At 38.7% G+C, this 25,302-nt stretch overlaps 1 protein-coding gene across 1 annotated transcript in view; it reads left to right on the top strand.

The window, feature by feature from the left end:
• CDH18 (cadherin 18) overlaps positions 1-25,302 on the top strand; it is a 191,956-nt gene that overhangs the window by 77,890 nt on the left and 88,764 nt on the right.

Here is a 25,302-nt window from a genome sequence, read left to right as displayed (position 1 = left end):
ATAATATTTGCATTTAAAATGAACAGTTTGATGGGAATGTTTTAAATTACTGAAAACAACACTGAAACAAGTGGCAAGGTATTAATAATTTATTTGGCACTTATCACAATAATGATACAGCAAATTGGAAAACTTTTTTTTTACAGAAATTAAAAAAGAAAAAAAAAACCATACCATGACATGGAACTGCAAATTTACTTATTTTTAAAGCCTTCCATCTGAAAATGTTCTTCTCTTTATTTGGGAACTACATTTTCTTTGTATGCTTAATGGAATTGTTTTCCAATAGAAAACACTTGTCACTTTTCAGAGTATTGCTCCTTGAAAATATATCCTCAGATAAAACATTTCTTCTGAAAAGTTACCTTCCTCAGGTAGCCCACATAAAACAAAACCAGACATTTGGGGAAGTAGGGGCTTGAAACCTACTGAAGGAAAAGGAGTGAACTGTGGGCAGTCAAAGGAAGGAGGCAGGGTGCAGACTATAAAGATGAATACTATGGAAGAGAGAGGACTCCAAGGTTATTTCCATTCACATTACCTTCATAATGCTTTTAACATACACCACTGCAGAACTACAGTTTGTTTGCTCATTTGAATTAAACAGAGAACTCAAAGGCAAAGTACAAGAAAACACTAATTCACATACACTTTGTGAAATCAACTATTTCTGAGTTTGTGAAAAGATTAAAACTCACATGCTTAGGTATGCATGTAATTTAATAAAGGAATGTGGAGCTTTGCATTCAGAATGATTTCATACCTGTATGTATGGAGTCCATTTTTTGGTGGTTTATTGGTGGTTACAATGGCTAGTTCCACAGGTACACAAATACTCTGTAATTGTTGTTGTGGCTGTGTTATAAGGTGAAGGAAAACAGAGCCCAGGCTGTAAAACAAATGCATAATAACATAAACTCTTGTGTTACAAATAAAAGGAAAGGGAAAAGGAAAAGGAAGAAAACCAACAAATGAATCCAGAGATAACATGTTGAGTGTTTTCCCTGGGAAAAGAAAATTCTTGTTAATGATAATGTCCAGATACTCAGCTGATGTGAATCAGGATAGCTACACTGATGTCTGAATAAGCAACTGGCTCCCAATCTGATACGGCTACCTGTGAGAACCAGTAAGGTAAAACGAAGAAAGGAGAGCTGCAATTTTGGAGTAAAACAACCATTTTGTAGCATGTTTAAGAAGTATCGACAATATTTTAAAAGCATAATAGAGGCTGCTATCTTTTACCCTGATGAAGAACTACAACACTTGAAATCATCATAAACTAGTGTTTATTCTTTATAATACAGTCATAAGCTGACATATTCAATTTGCAGTATTTCTTAACTTCTGTCATTAATCCCTTTTCTGGACTGCAGAATGAGAGGAATCCTAAGATTTCGCTGCATGAAAAGATGGAGTGGTACTTCAAGTTATGCTTTTAGTTGTCCCTAGTATCAAAGGGAAATGACTTTAAGAAAACACAATTTTTAAAATCCAGTCCTTTAATAGTAGGATTTTACTGTACCAATTCATGTAAATAGAAAAAAAGTGGATAGAAGGAGGGAGTACATTTTTTTTTTTTTCTCCAATTTAATATCCTTTCGTGCTGAGTTTCACCTGACTTTCACCTCCAGCCAAATTCATTTCTTTCTGACTAAACTGGTTGCTATCTTTTGAGTTGATTATTGACAGAGTGAGGACTTAAATACAAGTGAACAAAATGAGCTAATTCATTTGACAAAATGTCTTTGCTGTGTTTAAGTCCTGTATAGTAACCCTGCTGTATTTATTGTAATTTTGTGCAGTGTTTTTATTCTCAACTACTCCTGTACCAGCTGCTGCTGCTTCTAGAAAACAATGTTCCTGGCTTATCATTTCACGAGTAGTAGCTGCCCAAGGGAAATGGTTAAATCAAATTTGGTCTGCAGATTGTCCTGTGTTTCTAGTATTCTGTCTTTTGGTTCCCTGCGTGTGACATATAAATCTTCAGTTGTTGTCTCTTTGTGTGTGTGTGTGTTCCTTAATCTCATATCCTATTAATATTATTTACATTACTGTAAAACATCACAGTATTTTGGATTCCTGAGTGAATGCAATTCAAAATCTATGCAACTCTTGCCTTAGGCACAAGTTGCCATCTTCTCTTAGAACTGAACATCCCTTTCAGACATAAGCCTGTATTTCATTGGATATATTTTATTTGATTTTACATGAATGAAGACATGAATAATTCAGTCTTGATTGAGAAGATGGAAAATAGAAAATGACTTCTAATAAACACTATTGAACAAAGAAGTCTTAAGAAATCGGAATATAATAAAAGCCTTCTGCATCAGAGTAGTGGTCCATGTAGCCCAGTATCCTGTCTCTGACAATGTCAGTTGGGGATGCTGTTTAGGGAGAACACGTTAGCCTGGGCACTTTCTGTAGTCTGCTCCACTAATACTTTCCCAGCATCCACAACCATTGCATTAGGGACGTAAGGGGGTGGCACCTTGCCTAGTCCTTACACTATCTATTTATGAATCTGTTGTCCATGAATTTATCCTTTTCTGAACCTGCTGGTACTGTCCTGTGGTAACAAGTTCCAAAAGTTCACTACCTGCATTTTAAAGAAGTACTTTCTATATCTGTTTTAAACCAGCCTCTCTTATGCGTTTCATCAGTTGTGCTCAATTCTAGTGTTGTTGGATGTGGTGAATAATAGTTCTGTGTTTATCTTGTGTTGCATTTTATTACCCAGAAGAGCTTACTGTCATCTACTGACTTTGAGATTTCACTTAACACTCCTTTGACAGAAACATTGAATAATAGTACAAATAAAACTACAAAAATAACATGATGTACAATCCTACTTTTACTGCAGCAAAATGCAGTAAACCTTGGGCATGTCTTCCTGCAGTTCTCAGTCAATAGATCGAAGAATGTCAGCCTCTCTAGTCCCTCGTCTTAAAACACCTGCACCAAACAATCAATTTACTTGTTCATTTCTGTACCTTACTTAACTCTGCTTGGACCTTAAGACATGTGTTCTTACACTCTAAGGCCAGAACTTCTCTCAGCGCTCAGCATGTGGACACATTAAGTTTTAATGAGTACCACAATGGCATTTTCCGTCCTGTTCTTAATACGTTTTCCAATGTGCCCAACATTTTGTTGGATTTTGTAGTTGCTGTTATTCCTGTGATCTAGAACTGCCAGAAACAACTAAAACCTTTGTTTTCTTTATTTGTAACTACAAGTATGCATAGGCAGGGTTTAGGTAATTTTTCCCTAGTGTATTACCTTACATTTCTGTACACTAAAGCTCATCCTTTACCTTTCTGGCCGGTTTTTTGAACTTCTAGAATTTCTTGCTGGTGTTGGTGTTGTAGGTGATTTGAGTTGTCTTTCTGATAGTTACTGTTATTGTGCTGATTATTTCCCTCTTGGCCTTTTCAGAGGCACAATAAATGATAGCTGTTTCTCCCCTGTGACTTGCGTCAGACTGAACAGGGTACTTTTCTGTATCTGTCAGCTTTCTTCCCACTCCTAGTTTAAATACTTTTCTGTGACCTTTTTAGTTTTCAGTGCCAGCAGCCTGGGTCCATTATTGTTAAAGTGTAGCCTGATGGTTCTGTCCAGGTTTCTCTTGTCTCAAAAGGTTCCCTGGTTCCTGCTTTGCCAAAATTCTTCCTCTCTACATCATACGGTCACATACACAGTGAGACTGTAAATCTCTACCTGCAACTCAGGTTTTATATATTAACCTGGCAGTTTTCCATGGAGATCCAGGACTTCAGTCTCCTGCCCCTGAAGGCATGAGTCAACCACCAAAGCATCCCTCCTGTACTTTTCTACATCACTGATAGCAACATGAAGTATGCTTACTGAGTCCTCCCCTGCACCTCCCAGCTCTCTAGCTGAGACCTATGTAACCTTTACGCTTAGCAGACAAGTTAATCTGTGTCCTCTCAGATGTCATAAACTTAATTACCTATGTGTCTAATAGTTAAATCTTTCCAATGCCAACACCTGCCTGTCTCTTTCCATATTTGAAGTTCCTTTCTGTGGTGGGAGTGTTCTTGGAGCATCCTGCAAGAAGGCAAAGTAATTTCAGCATCAGGGCATGTCTTAACCAATTTGTTAGATCCCTTTTTCTCAGCTAGGTGCCCTCCTTTGCTCACACTCCTGTACTCTGTGGCAAGAACTTTTGTCCACTGCTGCTGTGGAAGAGAAATTGTTCTACAATATTCCTGTAGACTTCAACTATTGACCTTTCAAATTTTTTAGCTGTTTCAGGGACGTAGAATAGTAAAAGAGGTGTTATCAAATAATCATGGTTGTGGTGATGGGTCTTTATATGATGTGCTTGCAGTACAGTAATAAAAATTTGTCAGTGGACTGAAGAAATTGTGTGATCACTACTGAATATTACTCAATATTGACAAACTGAGTGGGAAATTATGGAGTGGATGGACCCTAACACAAAGTGATCTGGATTGCTTGAGAAATTGACATAGGCTAAAATACCACTGAATGTAAAGACTAGAGCATCACATTCATATTTTAGACTTCCTAATATTTATTACTAACTTTTACGCTCTGTCAGTTACTGGTACCTAGTTAACCTCATTGGTGAGGTTAGGATTCATCTGTTCAAATACACCTTTCTGTGTCTGTGCTAGTCAACCTTAAATCATTTTATAGTTTGTTGAGGGAAATGGGAATTTCTGTGACTTCTCATTTCATTGAAATGTCTAAAGCATCCTAGAACTATCTAGTTCTTGTAGCTGGTTAGAAGGAAAATCTAGACAACCAGCTCAAGCTTAGTTATTGCAGGTAGTTAAAGTTAAATCAGATGAGTGCAGAAATGCCCAGTTAATGTGGAAAAGGGAGTTACCATTGGCTTTAGCATGCACTGGTCCATGCCTGGTTTGGGTAGCAGGTGTATTTTTACTTGAATAACAGATGTATAATATTTATCACTTCAGAATTTCCTGAAGAAATTCAAACCCTGTTTATAAAGAAAATCTTGGTGATAGCCATTAGGCCACAATCCAGTACTTTTTCCTTTAGTAGTCTTTATTGAGCTTTGTTTAAAAAAAAAAAAATTAAATGTATTATTTCCTTATAGATTACTTTTTACTGGATCTTAAGGTATGAATGAGTAACATTGATCTCCACCCTGCTGCTGTTAATAAACTGTTTTAGCAAATGAAGCTCATGGTTTCTTTTTTCTGTGGCTTTTCTAGAACTGTATGGCTCAACTTTCTTCAGTTTTACAAATTTTAACATGACCTAGATTATTACCAAATTAAATTATTTAATTTAATAATTTAGCTATGAGAGCTCCTTGCATCTTCCACATTTGCTTGTTTTACTTAGGAGAGTGTCATGTTTTGAAAGGCTTAGAAAATGCCCATTAGCAATGCCAAGAGGAAAAAAGTTTAAAAGCCTAAAATCTGTTCTCTTTCATGCCCAAATGGATGCATCATTGGAACATCCAAATCCTTAAAAGCATAAGTCTTTAATGTAGCATAGCTTACATTTTTTACTCTGAATCACTTTTTTTCTACTCTTGTAGAAAGCTTTTGTCTTCTGAAATTGTGTTACTTACATATGTCCATCTATTTAAAGAGACCCTTCTGTGTCTGTGCTAGTTAGTCTTGACTCCTTTTATGGTTTGTTGAGGGAAATGGGTACTTCTGTCACTTTTTATCTCATCGGAAAGTCTACAGTATCCTAGAAGTGTGTAGTTCTCTTCATTGGTTGAAAAGATATTTCATTGATTAGAAGGCAGTATGACTTACATATATGAATGAGAACATAGAAGTTACCTCTAATCACACCTGTATAAATATCTTCCAAGATGCTACATTTTATTAATAAAATTCTAAGTTGAAAGTTATCATTTAAAACAAAAATATATATAATCACTACTATGTATAATACAGAGTTTGAATAACATTCATATAGTAGGAATTTAAAATATAATGGTGATTGAAGGATTGCTAGGACGCTGTTGAAAGTGATACATAAGAACATTTCCCCTACCAAAGCCTTTCATTAAGTTGCTATAAGACACATGATATAATTTTTCTACTTTATTTGACCTTGGTGTATCCTCAGCTTGAGTATTGTGTCAGGTTCTTGATACTCAAAAAATGATACAGACTGTTTGGAAGGACCCAGAAAAGCTAACAAGAGTGATAAGGACTGTGGGAAAATTTTTCTGAAAAAATATATTGAAACCATTGTCGTTGTTTGGTCAGAAGAAAAAAAGTGACTGGGAAAATAAATTATAAGAGTCCTCAAATATCAAAAAAAGGACTATAGCAAAAGGAAAAGAATTGTTTTCTGTGTCTGTTGCGGATGGAAGTGTTAATTAATTTAGACTGCCAAATTTCATATAAGGTCATCCTTTATTTAAATTTGAAATAAGCAAACAAACAAAAACAAAAAAAACCCCCAACACCTTAGGCTTTACAGGGGAAAAAGAAATCCTGACAACCGAACAGTTACATACTGGAATAGGTTATCCAAGAAGGTTTGAAACCTCTTACTGTCAGAGGTTCTAAAATTGGGTAAGAATCTGGCAACATCAGGTAAGAATGCTTGATGTGAGGTTCTTGAACTTGCACATGGCTACATGGGACCTTACAGGTGTGTGGTGGTGTGTAGAGAGTGAGGGAGGGAGGGAGCAAGCAGGGGAGGGAGGGAGAAAGAGGGAGAGGGATGGAATGTGAGGCTCCAACTGGGAAGACCTAGATTCCTGGCAGGGCTGCTACCAGCATGAAAGGCAAACCTTCATCTGCTGTGTTAGTCCAAGGTCAGAGTGGTGGTAGTAAGTGAACTGCAGAGCAAGCCAGCTAGTGCCTGGAGAATAAAGGAGTAGCTGAGAGGCACTGTGCTACAAATGTGAGAAATACAAGAGCCGCAATGGGAAAACTATGAAGAGAGCTTACGTATGTATGCCTTGTGCTGAAAGGGGCATGCTCTTTACAGCAGCATTTTTGACTGACATTTGGATAAACTTGTTTAAATTTATCACTGAATATGACAGCAACAGCAGCATGAATAGAAAAGCAAGACTAAGAACAAAGTTAATGAACAAATTACAGGATAACATTTTAAAATTCTGAAAGAAGTCACTGAGAATAGAATAGCAACTACATTAGTGAATTAAAGTAATTCAACAAGTACATTATTTGTTGTATGCAGTTTGCATAAGCCTTGTTGATAGAGGTGCTTTTTTTTAATAATGAAGCAAAATATGAAATGGCAGCCTTAGAAATGAGAAGCAGGCTACTCATATGTGTAATGCCACACAGTGTACCATAGCTCCTCCAGGCTTATCTGGGCTGTCATAAGGAATGCATGGAATACTTACTGTGAATAAGCATTTCAACTGTTCACAGTATGAGCGATGTCACTGTACAGTGGGGTTTTTTTTTAAGATTTCCAAAAAGCCCAAGTTTGCTACAGCGCAGACTCTGAAGCCCATCAGCCAACAGTGTTACACACCTTACCATATTGATATAGCAGTAAAGGCAAGATACAAAGGGAAACCTGAGATTGTTTGTCTCTAGAGACTGCATTTTTATTTCAGTTCTACAGTATGGCTGCATAAATATTTGGATCGATGGTTTCTAAGAAAAATCAGTTTATTCTATTAATAGGCATTTTAGAAATAGTTCATAAATCTATGTGTGTTTCAGCTTACTCAGTAATACTTTGTGTTCACTGTCATAAAATAATTTTGCATCAGCATGGTGGAAAAATGAAAGATTCATCAGGTACTCTTTCACTTTGAGATTTGCTGAATATTTGCTAGAAAACAAACCTTCATTAGCAAAAAGAATAGGACCAGTAAGCCATACTGTCCTTCTCAGCTTATATATCCAAGATGTATGTATTTGCCAGTAATAACAACACAAAAGCAAAGAAGAACCTGGTCTTTTAATATCTGAGCTGTTGCTCCTTTACGAGGAGAGCATTTAGATTCAGATTTATTGCCTGATTTTTCAAGTGGACATCCCTGTGTGTAAAGAATTCATTCCTGGCCATGAATGTGTCAAGTAGTCAGTTCTTAAAAACATTGAGCCTCAGCTGACTTGGAAGAGTGTTTTCTTTAGATAAAGTTTCTCACTGTGTCAGTTCATATCTTATCCTAGCTTAGAAAATTAAAGGAAAAAAATGAAAACAAAACCAAAAAAACCTGAGGGGCATTAGTTCTCTGTAAACAAGAAGATCAATGCAGTAGAGCACTTGTCTACCCAAGAAAGAGCCTGACATAAATGTGACTTGCATGCTGTTTGTACTAAGAATAGAGTTACTGGCAACTGTTGATGTGGGTGGCATCGACTTCATAGTTAAGCAATCAGTCACATAGACTTTTCATATCCCTTTCTTTTGCATACCTGCAGATGTTCACATAGAAAGCACAAAAGAATTAAGAATTTTAATCCTATATAGTTTTTCACAGTTACCATTTCACACTTCCTTACTTAGGTGAAGATTTATGGAGGATACTTGTTAAAAGCATCAAAAGGAAGAAAAAAAACGTATGTTGCGGCTTGTGTATATATATGTATGTAAAGAACAGATACAGTGGCTCTAAATAGAATGGAATGTAATTAGAGGATTTGCATGCAAGAGTGATTGGTACTAAAGTGAATGAACAGAGCTTGTGTATAGATTGAAATGCATTATTTGTTTTACTGCTTCTTTCAGAATAATGAATATCATTTTTGATAGAATAAAAAAATCCAACAAAAAAGTCGTAGCAGTATTTGTTTCCTCCCTGTTCCACTGCAGCAAAAACCCTTTATATAAATATTCACTACTGCAGAGAAACCAAATGTACCCTTGGAGCTTGGAAATACTGTGTGTCATTCAGAAGCACCCTTTTCTGGCAGACACCTGAAGTTGTATCCAAGCTCTTTTAGCTAGGAGGATGGACACAGTCATATGGGGCCTCTGGGATAAAAGGAAGGAGAATGAAGGGGGAATTAAAGACTTCCATAAACCATTCTTATTTTTGAAGTGAGCCAAAATTGGCACACTTACACTTCCTTTGGATACTGTCCTTTTTTTTTTCCCTGGTGACATTTTTTAAGACTATCTAATATTGCCAAAATTTTTAACTTGTGTTTTGGCTCTGAGGATAATTTCATTACTGGGATAGCAATGTACCATCTGCACAGGGGGAAACTACACCAAATGCACAAATGATATATTCAAAATGAAAATTATACAAAGGCTCCTGAAATCCACTGTCCTTTCTGTGTTTTTCTATCTGCTAAATTTGTAGCTATTTGGATGCTATGTATTTTTGAGCCATATCAGCATATTTAGATGTGAAATACCTTTGTTGTTCATAGTTTAGATAATGCAGGTGAGGTAACTGTCCTTTTAGAAATAGTCAAAGGTGGACTGGTTTACTTCCTTATTCAGTAATGAAATTATGCTTTGAATTTAAACATACAAAATGTGAGTGGATCATACATTAAAGCTAGTTCTGAGTGCTTAGGGACCCAGGAGGAGAAATAGATCTTAATTCTGTCCATTGCCCTGATTACCAAAATAAGGAATGAAGCAGTGGTATTTCTTTCTGTTTATTTAAGATAGGGTGAAGGTTGAAGAACATCACCTATGAAACCTGTTGATGACATTCTCAGAAGTGTTATGATATAGACTGACTTCAGGAAAATGGCTTCTAACAAGAAATAAAAACATGGGCCCTGTTAGGAAGAAAGGAAGGCAAAGAAGTCAGTGCTCAGATTTCTTATTTCCCCTTCCACACAACATACTACTGGTCTGCACAGTGTAAACAAGAAATCAGTGTCATAGAGCAGTTATCACACAAGGAAAGTTTATGTAAAGCGGCTTTGCAGCATTTTATATGCATCAGCAAAGCTGCATGTGGTTCATGAAGTTTTCAGCCAAAGATCTTCTACTGAAAATTGCCAGCTTTAAACCCCAGATGTTCATTCAAGTTAATGAATGCTATCTTAGACCATTCGGCTAACTGAAATGGTGAAAGAAAGAAAGATATTCTTTATGATTGTCAGTACTTACATTGTGAAGAGTTATAGCTAAAAATGAACTGCTTGATTTCCATTCAGAAATAGGTGAGAAACAAAACTTTCTGACAAAATTGAAAGGTACATAGAAGTACCTTCACCTTTAAAAAGAAGTTGTGTCTAAGCATCTTACACAAGCTTACAGTGAGAGACCAGTAATACAGCAGGAAAAGAACTTTCCTGCCTTTTAGGCAGTTTTATTTCCAGATGTAATACCAATCCTCTTCCACTTACTTTGAAAAATACTATTTTTCCAAACTGACAGAGGAAAGGGAGAAGGGTTTATTGTTAGAATGTAGTCTGGACTGTGAAACTTGGATACACTGTCAGGTGAATTTTGGCAAAATGCTGTGAAAAAGGAATCAGACATCTACTTGATGCTAAGATGATTACTCACATTTGGCAAAACAAAACAGAGAAAATAGAGATACTGAATGTGGTAATGAAATATCTATGCAGATTTGTTTACTTGGAAAGACACTGTGTGGGTTGACTTTTTCTTTAAATCCATTTAGAGGCAAGGTCAATCCCACTGTTTAAATTATATAAAGCACTAATACATCTAGGGAAAGTTACTTTACATAGAAATTACACCTCAGTTAAATATTCCTTTGTAAGTTCCACAGCCAGAATTTCAATTACACCTTGGTTTGTCTCAGCAAGCCATTCAGAATCTTCTTGAAAAGCTTGCGGAAGAAAAGTGACCTGTTTCCTTACACAGTGAACATGTAGAGAAAGGGTCAATTTACCTACATTCTAATCCTAAATGGAAGAAGAAATTGCTTTTTGGAATATCTGGTGTAATTTGTCGCAGGCTGCCTGTTAGATAGCACTTTCTGAAGATGATAGAAGACATTAATTGATTTTGTAGTTCAGTGACACTAGGATAAGTGATTCTCTCAATCACGCAGCTTGGCTTTGAGGCTTGTTTTCATTTTTCTTCTTTTTGATTTGAAAGGTTTATATCAAGTATATAGGAGGCACTTGATGGGAGAAACATACCATGCAACACATAATTAGTATGATGAATGTATCAGCCAGTGTCTGCCTTTGGTTAACTTATTGGATTTTAGAGTAAGTGCATTAGTGCCCTAGGAAGAAAAGCAGAGCATAGATGAGAGCGGGAGAGTAGAGTAAATAAAAATGTTCTTCCGTATAAAGGGCTAGTTGGAAACTAGCACTTAGGTATTATAAAATGAAAAACAGTTTGTTTTCTGAGCAGTGTTAGTGTAAGCATTGTTTATCAACCAGTAGCTGATATCGTGTATTATCCAAATGATACATGTAATAACTCTTATTAAAATCCATTATCTGTTTAAGATTTATGTATTCTGTAAGCAAATACCAAATTTTTCTTGCCCGGGAATTCAGTCCCAGCAATTTGTGGTCTAGTGGAGAATGAAAAAACTCACTACATCAGCCCCTTTTCCCTTCTCTCCTTTTCTCCCACAAACATGCACAGTTAACTACACTGTACTGAGGGCAGTGCTGTGACCTGATCCTTGGGGAAGCAGGGGTTGCTGATTTCTAGCTGGTTTTAAAGAACATCTTCTCTTGCTGTATGTTGTAAGATTTAGCCAATACATATAGTCCCTTCATCCCTGCCCCTATATCGAAAGGAAAAAAACCATGTTCTGTAGATACAGTTCTCGTAAGAGAGATGGGGGGAAAAAACCACTAATTTCCTTGTTAGTTTTCCTCCAGTTTCTAATAAATAACATGGGACAATCACTATTAAAAGAAAAAAAGAAAAAAAAAATCCTGACAGTTCCTACCAACTGCACATATATTAGTGAGGAAAGTTAAAATAAAGCCAAGTGTTGCTGAAACTAATCATTATATAATGGAATAATCAAGATAAGATGGCTTTGCAAGTCTGTTTCCTCCCACTTCAAACCTGTACATGGTTTAATTTCCACAGGCTGTATTTAAGTTGATCAGAAAAGAGTCTTTTTGTGCATTTGTAATACACTTCATGGCCAGTTCTGCAGTAAGCTTATGCAGTCCTTGAATTTTTATTTTGTTTCATTCATCCCAGGCTTATATTGTTCTAGGTCTGTGCATTTACACTGGATTTATTCCTGATAGAGTCACTGAGAAGAGTATTGCACAAACTTTGCTTTTAACTGTGTCTTGAACCTCTCTCTTTAAAGTGTATTTGTTATCAGAGTCAGAAATAGGATCTATCTGCAAAACTAAGATCTGGTTATATATTGATATTTCTCCAATATTGCGTGTTCCAATGCAACTGCTATTTTACCTCATCACTAGTAAGAAAAATACTTTTTTTCTTAGTAGAGAAAAAAAAAATAATTCATCCCTACTGCTTTAACTAAAAAGTTTAAAAGCTAAGCAAAACTGGCAATCAGAACACTTCAGTGTCAGAGAAGGCTTATTAAAAAATACTGTGGTTGCTAAGGAAAATAATTATAATTGTAAGATGGGAAAGGGTGAGTGGAAATGGAAGTCATAGGAGTGATAAGTCTAAGCAAATGTGTCAGCACAGATAAAATCACCTGTTGTTTTAAAGAAGGAGATTTAGCTATGATCTGTAAAGAGAAAGTTTATATAGGCATAGTTACTTCTCAGGACAAGACTCAAAAGGAATTCTGACAAATAGCTACAGGCTATGCTATCAAAGGCTTTTAACAAAAAATAACTTTAACAATATAAAGTTAATCTACCACCTTCGAGGCAGCCAGCCTGAAAGATAGGCATGATGACTGAACACTTTTTCAAGCCAGCATACTATATTCTGTACTGGCTATAAAAACTGCTGTAAAGCTGCCAACAGTCACCTCTGGCAGGAAATTGCAATACTCAAGCATTTTAGTTACAGGCATGCATGTTTTTCTCACAAACTCATCAAGCTATAAAAATAAGAATTTTGTGACTGGAAAAAATCCCCCTCATGCTTTTGACTACATACAGTTTTCCATGACAGCTGACCACGATTCTGTTAGAAAATATATTCTCGTTGGAAAAACCTGGATAACTGAAATTAAAACACTTCATACAGATGAGTCACTTTTATTTTTTTAAAAAAGGTCTTTGAAATACATTTTATTTTTATATTTATAAATGGGAATTCAACTCCGAATAAAAGAACTTCACATTACTAAAATAAACATCTTCAATATTAGTGATATTTAGAATCTTTTTTCATAAAGATTCCTGAGGTTGCTTTACTTTCATCCTGACTGTCAATGGGGAAATATTTTGCCTTTTCAAACTTCTACAAAGAAAATCCTTTTCAAAACATACTTGAGATAGATCAGAAATAATGTCAAGAGTCCTAGACAAGAGTCTTAGACACATTTTTTCCATGTCCTTTATGTGTCCATGAAGGAATAGTATCAGTAACTGAAGTACTGATAAGGAATAACTAACTGTAAATGATACTAGGTTTTAGCAATATATCTGTTTTCACAATTTTCAATGTATCTAGCTAATAACATCAAGCAAACATACTACCATAGTTGAGAACAAATTTGAATTTTAAGAGAAAGGGAGGTTGAATCTCCTCCATGTCTGGGAGCAAACTTTATTTAGTTTGTCTACTGAACAGAAAATAATGAAATTGGATAGAAGAGAAGACAGCTCCATTTCTATTTAGTGATTATGGTTTAAGGAACAGGAATTAATTTCTTATTTCCTAAGGGAGAGCTATGGTTATAGTTGTAAAAAGCTACTGAGAAATATAGCATGTTTCACATGGACAGCTGTTCAAATGCAAAAGAAGTTGGAGATTGTATCTGAAACTAGCAACAGCTTCTCTTTGAAAGAGTAAAATCCAGAACTATGTGGCAATGAAGAATGATATATTATAGCCAAAAAGTGGGATTTGTAACTGAACATTATCAACAGAAATGTATGACTTAAAAATCATACATTTAAGTCATTTAACATATGGGTTGCTTCCTACCAGATTGTAAATACATTATAGTAATGTGATGCACAATTCATACACATTTGCATCAAAGATGAACATAAAACTTCACTGGTTAAGGCTGTCCTTTCCCTTTAATTTATTGCCAGGAACTTTATGGCAGCACATGCTATATAAAGCATAAGACTGCACATTTCAGAAATTCATTATTTTTATTTTTTTTTTAACTTGAAGCTTTACAGTATTCCCTAGAAATAGGCCATTATTTTTTGAAACATTTTATGGATGAACTGTTAGAGAGAAATCCTCAGACCTGTATAACGCCAATTCAGTGTTCAATGTCCCTGCCTGTCTGACTTTGTTTCCTACTTTTTTCCTCCTTAACTCAGAGATTTTGAATGCATTTCTTCAAATTTATTCATCAGGCATTTAATCTTTCCCGATTTCATGTCTTATCTTACATTATCTGGCAAATGATATGTAAACCCACAAATTAAAAACTGCTTACTTAGTAGGAGCAATCTGTCTGGTCAAAATGAGCAACTTCATTGCTTATTTTAGTTTTCAGAGATTTGTACAGTATTTTATATTTTCTCAATCCACTCAATGTAAAATTGTAATTCAAAATATTTGTAACTAACTGAAGTGTTTTAACTTTTAAGATGGGCAGTATCAGCTTGCCAGTTCAGACCACCATTGAGGAGAAGGGGGATATTTTGTCCTGTATGTTGAAAGAAATTGGAGTTCCTTTGCTTCTTTCCTACAATAAGTAGATCATCATTTCTTTTGAAAATACAGAATACTTGCAAACTGGACAAAACTCATCTACTGGATGCGGGGGTCTATGCTGAAATTGTAACCAGGTTCTGTTGTTCAAGATTGTCTGTATGATCTAAATGTGAGGCTTAAAAAGAATAGTAAAATGATGTGATGGATGCAAGACGAGCTTAGGAACTGCAGCTTTGAACTGACACGCAACTCTCTTCTTTTGTAGCACTGTTTCGCTGTGCTTCTTCTGAAAAGCATGGAGTTTAATAAAATGGAAATATAGATAGAATCATTTAGGTTGGAAAAGACCATTAGATCATCGAGTTCAACCATAAAAAACCTAACACTGCCAAGTCCGCCACTAAACTATGTTCCTAAGTGCCACATCTACACGTCTTTTAAATACCTCCAGGAATGATGACTCAACCACTTCCCTGGGCAGCCTGTTCCAGTGCTTGACAACCCTTTCAGTGAAGAAATTTTTCCTAATATCCAATCTACACCTCCCCTGGTGCAGCTCGAGGCCATTTCTTCTCGTCCTATCAGTTGTTACCTGGGAGAAGAGACCGACCCCCACTTTGCTATACCCTACAACCTCCTTTCAGGTAGTTGTAGAGAGCGATAAGGTCTCCCCTCAGCCTCCTTTTCTCCAGGCTAAACAACCCCAGTTCCCTCAGCTACTCCTCAGAAGACTTGTGCTCTAGACCCTTCACCAGCTTCGTTGCCCTTCTCTGGACACACTCGAGCACCTCAATGTCTTTCTTGTAGTGTGGGGCCCAAAACTGAACACAGTATTCAAGGTGTGGCCTCATCAGTGCTGAGTACAAGGCGACAATCACTTCCCTAGTCCTGCTGGCCACACTATTTCTTATACAAGCCAGGATGCTATTGGCCTTCTTGGCCACCTGGGCACACTGCCGGCTTTCTTGGCCACCTGAGCACACTGCCAGCTCATATTCAGCCAGCTGTCAACCAACACCCCCAGGTCATTTTCCACCAGGCAGCAGAAACCATAGTACCAAACAAGGGTGTTATGGCTACAGTAATTCAAAACAATTTAATTTTTTTAAATTTACGCATTGGAGGGATTGTTTTGGAAGTCTCAAACTAAGGCTTCTGCATAACATTTTCAGTATTTCACTTGCTGTGGTATCTGTTGCATAATAATTATTATGAAGTTTTGGAGAAGAATTATGAAAGTCTTCAGAAATTTGGGGGAATCTGTAATTGCCCCAGTTTTAAAGACCTGAGTAGGTGCTCTCTCTGAGAATGCTTCAGAAGAGTTGTGGCTTTGGGGAATTCTTACTACTCATCATTTCAGACATACCCAAAGCTGAGTTCTGCTGCTTCATTTTTTCATAAGCGTACATTTCAAGACATGGTATTTCCTTTACATGTTTAGAAACACTGCAGAGATGAATAGAGATAAAGGCACAAAGCAATAATTGTTCATGAAACAAATGATTGTCATTTCCGCTTGAGTTCCTTATTCATTTATACATGTAAACATAGTCATATGGTTTATACCAGAGAAACCATATCATTTAGCTTTGAAAAATGTGGTGAGTCCTCCTTTCCTTCCCTCCAGAATTGCTTGCTGAAGTTAGTTTATTTAACCAGAATGTGGTTTCATTCTTTTGGCTCTGCAAATATTCTGTTATTGTGGGGCAATAATATGCCAGCTGCACAGGAGAAATATCTACCAAACACAAACATTGCATTCAAGTAGAGGATTATATGTCATGACTGAAAACCCATTATCCTTGCAGTGTTTTACCATTTGACAGGTTTGCACCTGCATGTACTTGTTTAAATTATCTGTGCGTTATTATCAGCATCTCAGTCTTTTAGGTGGGGAATGCACCTAATGGTCTGGAAAATTATTTCAGTGTTGCTCAACAGCTGTATGTGAGAATGTAGTGTGTGGTACAGTAAACTCTTGTCAGTTAACACCATAGTGAAAAGGGTGAAATATAGTTATAGCTGGCACACTGCAAAATGAGATATCAAATTAGCCTTTCTTCTCATTAAATCATTTTAAAAAAAAGAGGATAGAACTATCCTACAATAGCATGTTTGTACATAAATTTGTTACTAAGGTACTTGTCTTAAACTTGGGTTCTGATTATAAATGATCTGACTGCTTAAACAAAATATTTGCTTAAACAAAAATAAAAAATAAAAAAAATAAATAAATGAAAAAAATACATTTATAGTCAGTGATGTGTATTCTGGCCCATCTGTACCTCACTAAATTTCAGTTTTAAGGAAGAAAGAACAAGCAGTAAGGAATTTGTACTGTAGCTAGAAAGATTCAGGCTAGTCATTAGGGAAAATTATAATGGGGTTGTTAAAGGACTGGAATAGATTGCCTGGTAAAGAAATGCCAACTTTCCTAATGGATGTCTTTAAAACATGTTAGACAAGCATGTCAATAATGTTTCAAATATAATTTATCCTTCCTTAGGACAGGACGATTTGTTTCTCCATGATTCTTTTACTTTATACTTGGGCAGATCCATTTATGGCAGTAAGACATGGTGTTTGAAACTGATATTCTTGTAGATTGTATCCACATAGAGATTAAAAAATTATTCAGGCTGATAAATGTGTTGGAGGAGGTATGATAGAGACTATATTATTTTCATTGCTGCCACAGTGATTTTCATGGTGGAATACTCACTTCTTAGCTCATAGGAAAAGTGAAACTTTTTTTTTTTTCTGAAAACTTATTCTGTTTCTTTAAAAAATGTGAAGTTCAAACTTTTCTATTTTTTAAATCTGTTACATAGCAGACAAAGAATAACCCAGAGCTGTTGAGGTGACTGAATGAGTGTTCTCTTGAGATGCAGGATTAGCCTAGCCTGGAATGAACATGCTTGCTCCTGAGCTGTCTTTGGATGAATGGGCTGAATGGATTGCTGGGAAAAGTAGCTAAAGAAGAAACCATGGAAACACTAGGAGACAGTAAACACAACGTTCACTCAGTGGAGGAAGGGGTCTCAAGTTTCTGTCTGACATTTCCAGAAATATATATTCATCTGTGTCAGACATCTACATACACGAACTGTAGTTGCTCTAAGCATGGTCAGTAAGTTCATTGCTTTCAGGATGCACCAGACTATGGAGCATGTAAAGACTTAATTTACAATGGAAGGTCTCTTTACTCCCTGGATACATGAAACTGGCTGTGTAGGTACTTATCGTCTGTGTAGTACCTCCGTAGTAAATCCAAAGTGGGATGTATGGGACATCCCATTGGAAGCATCAGCTGATTAGATTTGCTGTGTATCTGGAAAATACGCAGAATTCTTAAAGCCTGTCTGGATAAAATTTCAGACAGGTATGCAGAACATACCTGGGAAAAAAACAAGATGGATGGCAGCCCTGATTAGAAATCTGTTCCTTTTTTCCGAGTTTTTGGTTTAGTCTTGGAGCATTGTTTTCAGTGTAAGATTGTCATTTATGTTAATTTGAAAATTGGAGGCTAGAATGTCATGATAAATGTGTTCCTCTCATGACCCTTCTTTCCACATTTCAAAAGGAGAGAGGAAGAAATTGAACATAGGCATACACACACATGTGCATACACAGCATGAAAGGAGCATGAAATATCCTTCTCCTATTTTCTTTCCCTCTTCCTTTTCTTGGATGACTCCTTCTTTTTGGATGAGTTATTGATAAGTCTTGCATTGTATGCTATACCCAGTATTCCTGTTGCTCAAAGAAGCTTATTCTATTAAGCTCATTATATTGTTTATAAACAGGGAAGTGGGAACATCACCATGCTGCAAACTAAGATAGGTAACCATAGAAAAAAACAAACAAGAAGAAAAAGTGGTCCTTTTAACAATGCAGAAATACTCACAGTTGTTGACCTGGTGCAGTGTTTAAATAATCTAAATATGATTCTTATGCAAAGAAAAATCTGTATGAAAGTGTTTCAGAATATTTTAGTGGATTTCTTGAGATGTGCTGTGTTCCTGAATAAGCTATTCACAGGTGACCCTCTATTATTTAAAATTGCTCAGAGTAAAGCTGAAGGACATTGAAAGTTGGTGGAAATTCTGAAGCATTTGCATAAGCACTTCTAGAACATCAGAGAGCATCATTTGGTTAGTACTGCCCATTAAAATATATGCATAGTATAAAGATATATTGGGGTTTTTTTTCCATTTTGCACCATTAAAAACAGACCATATTTCCTACAAGGAATGTGTAGCCTTAATACTGAGGCACAAGTCAAAAAACTTTTGCATACCATTCAGACTTAAGGTTATAACTGTAGGGCTGGCAGTTTAAAAAAAATATTTTACTGAAAGAAAAATAATACACAAGTCACTGACACAATTCTATGATACAGGTTTTCTGAAGTTTTCTGAAGTAGTAGATTGTATCTGTATGGAGGACGTCTCAAGCAGGTCTCAGTTTGCCTTCAGTTTTCAAGTGTGCAGTGTTTGCATTTTATGCTGTTTAGTGCCTGCACTGCTATACCCAGCCTTGTCAGACAGTGTGACTACCACAGTCATTGATGTTCCTCCTAACCAATTCAAGCAATTAGTTCTGAAGACTTTTTAAAATAAAATTACATAAGAAACATCATTACATTACAATCCTTGTTAAATGATCTAGATTATTTGTTATATTTCATGTTGAGGGTTCTCTTTTGATGTCCAACTGCTGGGAGTAGTGCTTGTTCTCCAAGTACACACTGAGAAATGATACGACTGGCATGCTTTTGCATAAGGAGTTTGTGTTTAATGTCAGAGACCACAAGAGTCCTTCCATGGAGAGCAATCTTTAGAGACAGATAATCTTCACATTATTACGTTCTGCACTGTCAATAGCTGCACAATCAGAATACAGCTGGCAAGAGAGCTAAGGCTAGAAATAGCTTAATGGGAAGATTGTTGTGGTTTAGCCCCAGTCAGCAATTAAGTACCACACGGCCACTCACTGTCTCCCCCCTGCTGGGATAGGGAAGAGAATCAGAAGAGCAAAAGTAAGAAAACTTGTGGGTTGAGATAAGAACCATTAATAATAATTCCATTAATAATTAGAATAACATAATACTACTAATAATAGTAATAAAAAATTATAATGAGAAGGAAAACAACAAGAGAGTGAGAGAGGAACAAAACCCAGGAAAATAAAACAAAACAAGTGATACAACCACTCACCACATGCCGACTGACGCCCAGCCAGTCCCGCAGCAGCAATCGCTGCCCCCGTGGCCGACTCCCCCCAGTCTATATACTGAGCATGATGTCATATGGTATGGAATAGCCCTTTGGTCAGTTTGGATCAACTGTCTTGGCTGTGGCCCCTCCCAGTTTCTTGTGTGCCCGGCAGAGCATGGGAAGCTGAAAAGTCCTTGACTAGTGTAAACATTACTTAGCAACAACTAAAACTTCAGTGTGTTATCACTATTATTCTCATACTAAAATCCAAAACACAGCAATATATCAGCTACTAGGAAGAAAATTAACTGTATCCCAGCCAAAACCAGGACAGTAGCCACCCCTTATTCTATACCATCTACGTCATGCCCAAGTTCTACCCTTTCTAATACATTCCAACCAATCACCACCACTTTGCCTGTCTTTTGATATATACACACAGATATCATTCCCTTGGTCTATGGGCCATGCCTCTAAAATGTCCGTTGAGTTCATTTAGTCCATGACTTTGGGCTCCATCTGTCATAACAGTCCTTCAGGGCAGGAGAGGTGGTGTGTGGTGTTGGATTGTTGCATGCTGAAGCCAGTTCTGTTTCCATCACTGCTGCCCTTTGCTCGGTTTCATTTAAGTTCTTTCTTCATTAATCTGGGTGATTCTCACTGAATTACCATTGATATGGCATATAGCAACCATAAAAGAGATGACATACAGTATTATCCAACAATAAACGTCATACCATTCAGTTCATTGGCTAGTCTCACCCAAAATCAAATCCCCTTGAAGTACACAGTGGACTTCCCCATCCTCCAGTGTTACCCACCAAATACACCGAGGTCCTCGGGCAAAAGCAATCCCATGAATGGGCTTGCCTTTGCCTGAGGCAGGAGTAACCCAGACTGTCTTCCCCAGCATGTTTTTTATGTGCACTACAGGGAGTTTATAGCCTTCTACAGTACGTAGAAGTTTTGATTGGGTAGTGCCAGCTTGACTGACAGATCTCCTAGTGTTGACTGACCAGGTGGCTTTTGCAAAATGTGTATCCCAGTGTTTGAGTGTCCCACCACCCATTGCTCGCAGTGTAGTCTTTAACAGTCCACTGTATTGTTCAATTTTCCCAGAGCCTGGTGCGTGATAGGGGATGTGATATACCCACTCAATGCCATGCTCTTTGGCCCAGGTGTCTATGAGGTTGTTCCGGAAGTGAGTCCCGTTGTCTGACTCAATTCTTTCTGGGCTGCCATGTCACCATAGGACTTGCATTTCAAGGCCCAGGATAGTGTTCCGGGCAGTGGCATGGAGCACAGGATATGTTTCCAGGCATCCAGTGGTTGCTTCCACCATCGTAAGCACATAGCACTTGCCTTGCCCAGGCTTGTGGGAGTGTGATATAATGGATCTGCCAGGCCTCACCATATTTATATTTCAGCCGTCATCCTCCATACCATAGAGGCTTTAACGTCTTGGCTTGTTTGATTGCACAGCATGTTTCACATTCATGGATAACCTGTGCAATAGTGTCCATGGACAAGTCTACCCCTCGATCACGAGCCCATCCATATGTTGCATCTCTTCCTTGATGGCCTGAGGTATCATGGGCCCACTGAGCTATAAATAATTCACCCTTATGTTGCCAGTCCAGATCCACCTGAGCCACTTCAATCTTAGCAGCCTGATCCACCTGCTGGTTGTTTTGATGTTCCTCAGTGGTGTGACTCTTGGGTACATGAGCATCTACGTGACGTACTTTTACAACCAGGTTCTCTACCTGGGCAGCAATATTTTGCCACAATGCGGCAGCCCAGATGGGTTTGCCTCTGCGCTGCCAATTGTTCTGCTTCCATTGCTGTAACCTCCCCCACAGGGCATTTGCTGTCATCCATGAGTCAGTACAGAGATAGAGCACTGGCCACTTTTCTCGTTCAGCAATGTCTAAAGCCATCTAGGTGGCCTTTACTTCTGCAAATTGGCTCGATCCAGCTTCTCCTTCAGCAGTTTCTACAACTTGTTGTATAGGACTCCATGCAGCAGCTTTCCATCTCCGATGTTTTCCTACAATATGACAGGACCCATCAGTGAACAGGGCATATTGCTTCTCATATTCTGGTAGTTTATTGTACAGTGGGGCCTCCTCAGCATGCATCACCTCCTTCTCTGGTGATATTCCAAAATCTTTGCCTTCTGGCCAGTCCATGATCACTTCCAAGATTCCTGGGCGATTGGGGTTTCCTATCCGAGCCCGTTGTGTGATCAGCGCAACCCACTTACTCCACGTAGAATCAGTTACGAGGGGGAATCAGTGTGGAGGGGACCCTCCCTTTGAATCTCCAGCCCAGCCCGGGGTGCCAGGAGGAGCTGTGCTTCAGACCAACCTCTTCCAAAACAGCTTGTACTCCTTCATATGCTGCCAATATCTCTTTCTCAGCTGGAGTATAGCAAGCCTTGGATCCTCTGTATCCCCGACTCCAAAACCCTAGGGGTTGACCTCGAGCCTCCCCGGGTGTTTTCTGCCAGAGGCTCCAGGTAGGGCCATTCTCCCCAGCTGCAGTGTAGAGCACATTCTTTACATCTTGCTCTGCCTGGACTGCCCAAGGGCTACTGCATGAACTATCTCCCGTTTAATTTGTTCAAAGGCTTGTCGTTGCTCAGGGCCCCATTTGAAATTGTTCTTCTTCCGGATCCCTTGATAGAGAGGGCTTATGATCAGACTGTAACCTGGAATATACAGTCTCCCAAAACCCACAAATGCCTAAGAAAGCTTGTGTTTCCTCTTTGCTATTTGGTGGAGACATGGCTGTTAATTTCTTAATCACATCCATTGGGATCTGACAACATCCATCTTGCCATTTTATTCCTAAAAAGTGGATCTCCTGTGCAGGTCCTTTGACCTTACTTTGTTTTATGGCAAAATGGGCTTTCAGGAGAATTTGGACTATTTGTTCAAACAGCTCAGCTGTTCTGGAGCTTCACCCTGTTCCAGTGCCATCTGGATCAGTCCATGGCAAATGGTAGGGCTGTGTTTCCACTCCTGGGGAAATCGATTCCAAGTGTACTGAATGCCCCTCCAAGTGAAAGCAAACTGTGGCCTGCACTCTGCTGCCAAAGGGATTGAGAAAAATGCATTAGCAATATCAATTATAGCATACCATTTGGCTGCTTTTGACTCCAGTTCATATTGAAGTTCCAGCATGTCCGGCACGGCAGCACTCAGTGGCGACATGACTTCATTCAGGCCATGATAGTCTACTGTTAGTCTCCACTCTCCATTTAGACTTTTGCACTGGACATATAGGACTGATCTTATCAGTCTTGATCTTGATCTAGGACTGATCCATATAGGACTGAGTCTTACTGGTCACTCCTTGGCTCTCCAGTTGACAGATCAGTTTATGGATGGGAATCAGGGAGTCTCGGTGGGTGTGATATTGCCTCCGGTGCACTTTTGTGGTAGCAATTGACACCTGTTGTTCTTTCACCCTCAGCAACCCCACAACAGAAAGGTCTTCTGAAAGACCAGGCAAGGTAGACAGCTGTTTAATTTCCTCCATCTCCAAGGCAGCTATGCCAAAAGCCCACCAGTATCCTTTTGGGTCCTTGAAATACCCTCTCCTGAGGTAGTCTATGCCAAGGATGCACGGAGCCTCTGGGCCAGTCACAATGGGGTGCTTTTCCACTCATTCCCAGTTAGGCTCACTTGGGCCTCCAATACAGTTAGGTGTTGGGATCCCCCTGTCACTCCAGAAATACAGATGGGTTCTGCCCCTGTATAGCTTGATGGCATTAGGGTGCACTGTGCACTTGTGTCTACTAGAGCGTTATACTCCTGTGGGTCTGATGTGCCAGGCCATCGAATCCACACAGTCCCGTAAACCCAGTTGTCCCTTTCCTCCACCTGGCTGGAGGCAGGGTCCCTCTAGTCCTGGTCATAGTATTCATTATGCACTTCTAGTACATACGAGTGAGGATCTCCTTCATTAAAATCAGGAATAAGATCAGCCCTTTTTACTTTGTCAGGGAACTGTCCACTGCAATCCAGAACAGCAATTTTCCTGGAAGAACCCCCTTTGGTGTTTGTTTTTTCCTTGCAACTCACATACCCGTGCCTCTAGGGTCGAGGTAGGTTTTCCATCCCACTTCCTCATGTCGTCTCCGTGATCACACAGGTAACCATAGGGTGCCCCGTGTTGTGTACCCTCTTGAGCAGAGGAACGCTGAGTCCTAATAGCTGAGATACTGGTCTGTACAGGTGGAATGTAGGACCTATCCTCTTCGAGTTGCTGGACCTTCCAGGACAGTTTCTCCACAGCCAAGACAAGGGAGGAAGAGCTAGTTTCTTCGTGTTCCCAGAATTGGCTAGCCGCTTCATCCACTGTTGGACCCTCTCCGTCTTTCCAGGTCAGTATTGACAATGAGTTGGCACATAATGATGGTGGGCTCTGCACCAACTTCCACCACATGGATCACGTGCACTGGACTTCATCTGGATCTTTGGCTAATTGCTCATTGTTCAGGTCACCATAATCTACCTCCAGCATGGCTCATTCCCTCAGGTACTGGATACCTTTCTCCGTGGTGGTCCATTTGCCTGGGCAGTATATAACATCTTCCTTGAAGGGATATCGTTCCTTCATAGCTGACAGGAGTTGCCTCCAGAGGCTGAGGGCTTGTGCCCCTTTTCCAATCTCTTTGTCAATGCCCCCTTCCCTAGAAAGAGATCCCAGCTGTTTGGCTTCCTTACCCTCTAATTCCAGGCTATTGGCCCATTATCCAAGCATTGGAGCAGCCAGGTGACAGTGTGCTTGCCTGGATAACGGCTGAAATCTTTTTGCATATCTCACAGCTCAGTCAGGGATAGGGATTGGGTGGTTTCTGTCTCATCCACAAGTTCTTCCTTTTCCTCTCCTTGTGATGGCCCTGCTCTTTCATCTTCCCTTTCCAAACGAGCTGACTTTCGCTTCCAGGATTTCTTCTTGTGTATAGGGGCGACTGATACTGACATGGGTCGGTTGTCTGGTTGAACCGCAGTGCCTTTCACAGGAGGGCTGGACTAGCCACAGTGCTTGTCGCAGCGGCGGCTGGACTAGCCGTGGTGTCTGTCGTTTTGTTGCCAGATCCTTAAGGATTCTGAATAGTGTTGAACAGGGATCAGTAGATATGGGCCAGGCCCCAGCACATTACATTGATTTGTATCTCCTTAGCATTGTCAGGGTGACAACATACTTTTTCCAAATATTCTACTAATTTTTCAGGATTTTGCACTTGTTCAGGGGTGAAGTCCAGAACACTGGAGGTGCCCAGCATCCCGGGCATTTGCCCATGCTATCCCATACACCCTGCCACTCATAACTATCCAGCCTTGCAGCAGGTCTCTGGATGATATTCTTAAATTGCTTTTTAACC

Source organism: Ciconia boyciana, chromosome 2 (genome assembly GCF_034638445.1).
Source record: "Ciconia boyciana chromosome 2, ASM3463844v1, whole genome shotgun sequence".
NCBI lineage: Eukaryota > Metazoa > Chordata > Aves > Ciconiiformes > Ciconiidae > Ciconia > Ciconia boyciana.
This window is presented reverse-complemented; position numbering and strand designations above follow the sequence as displayed.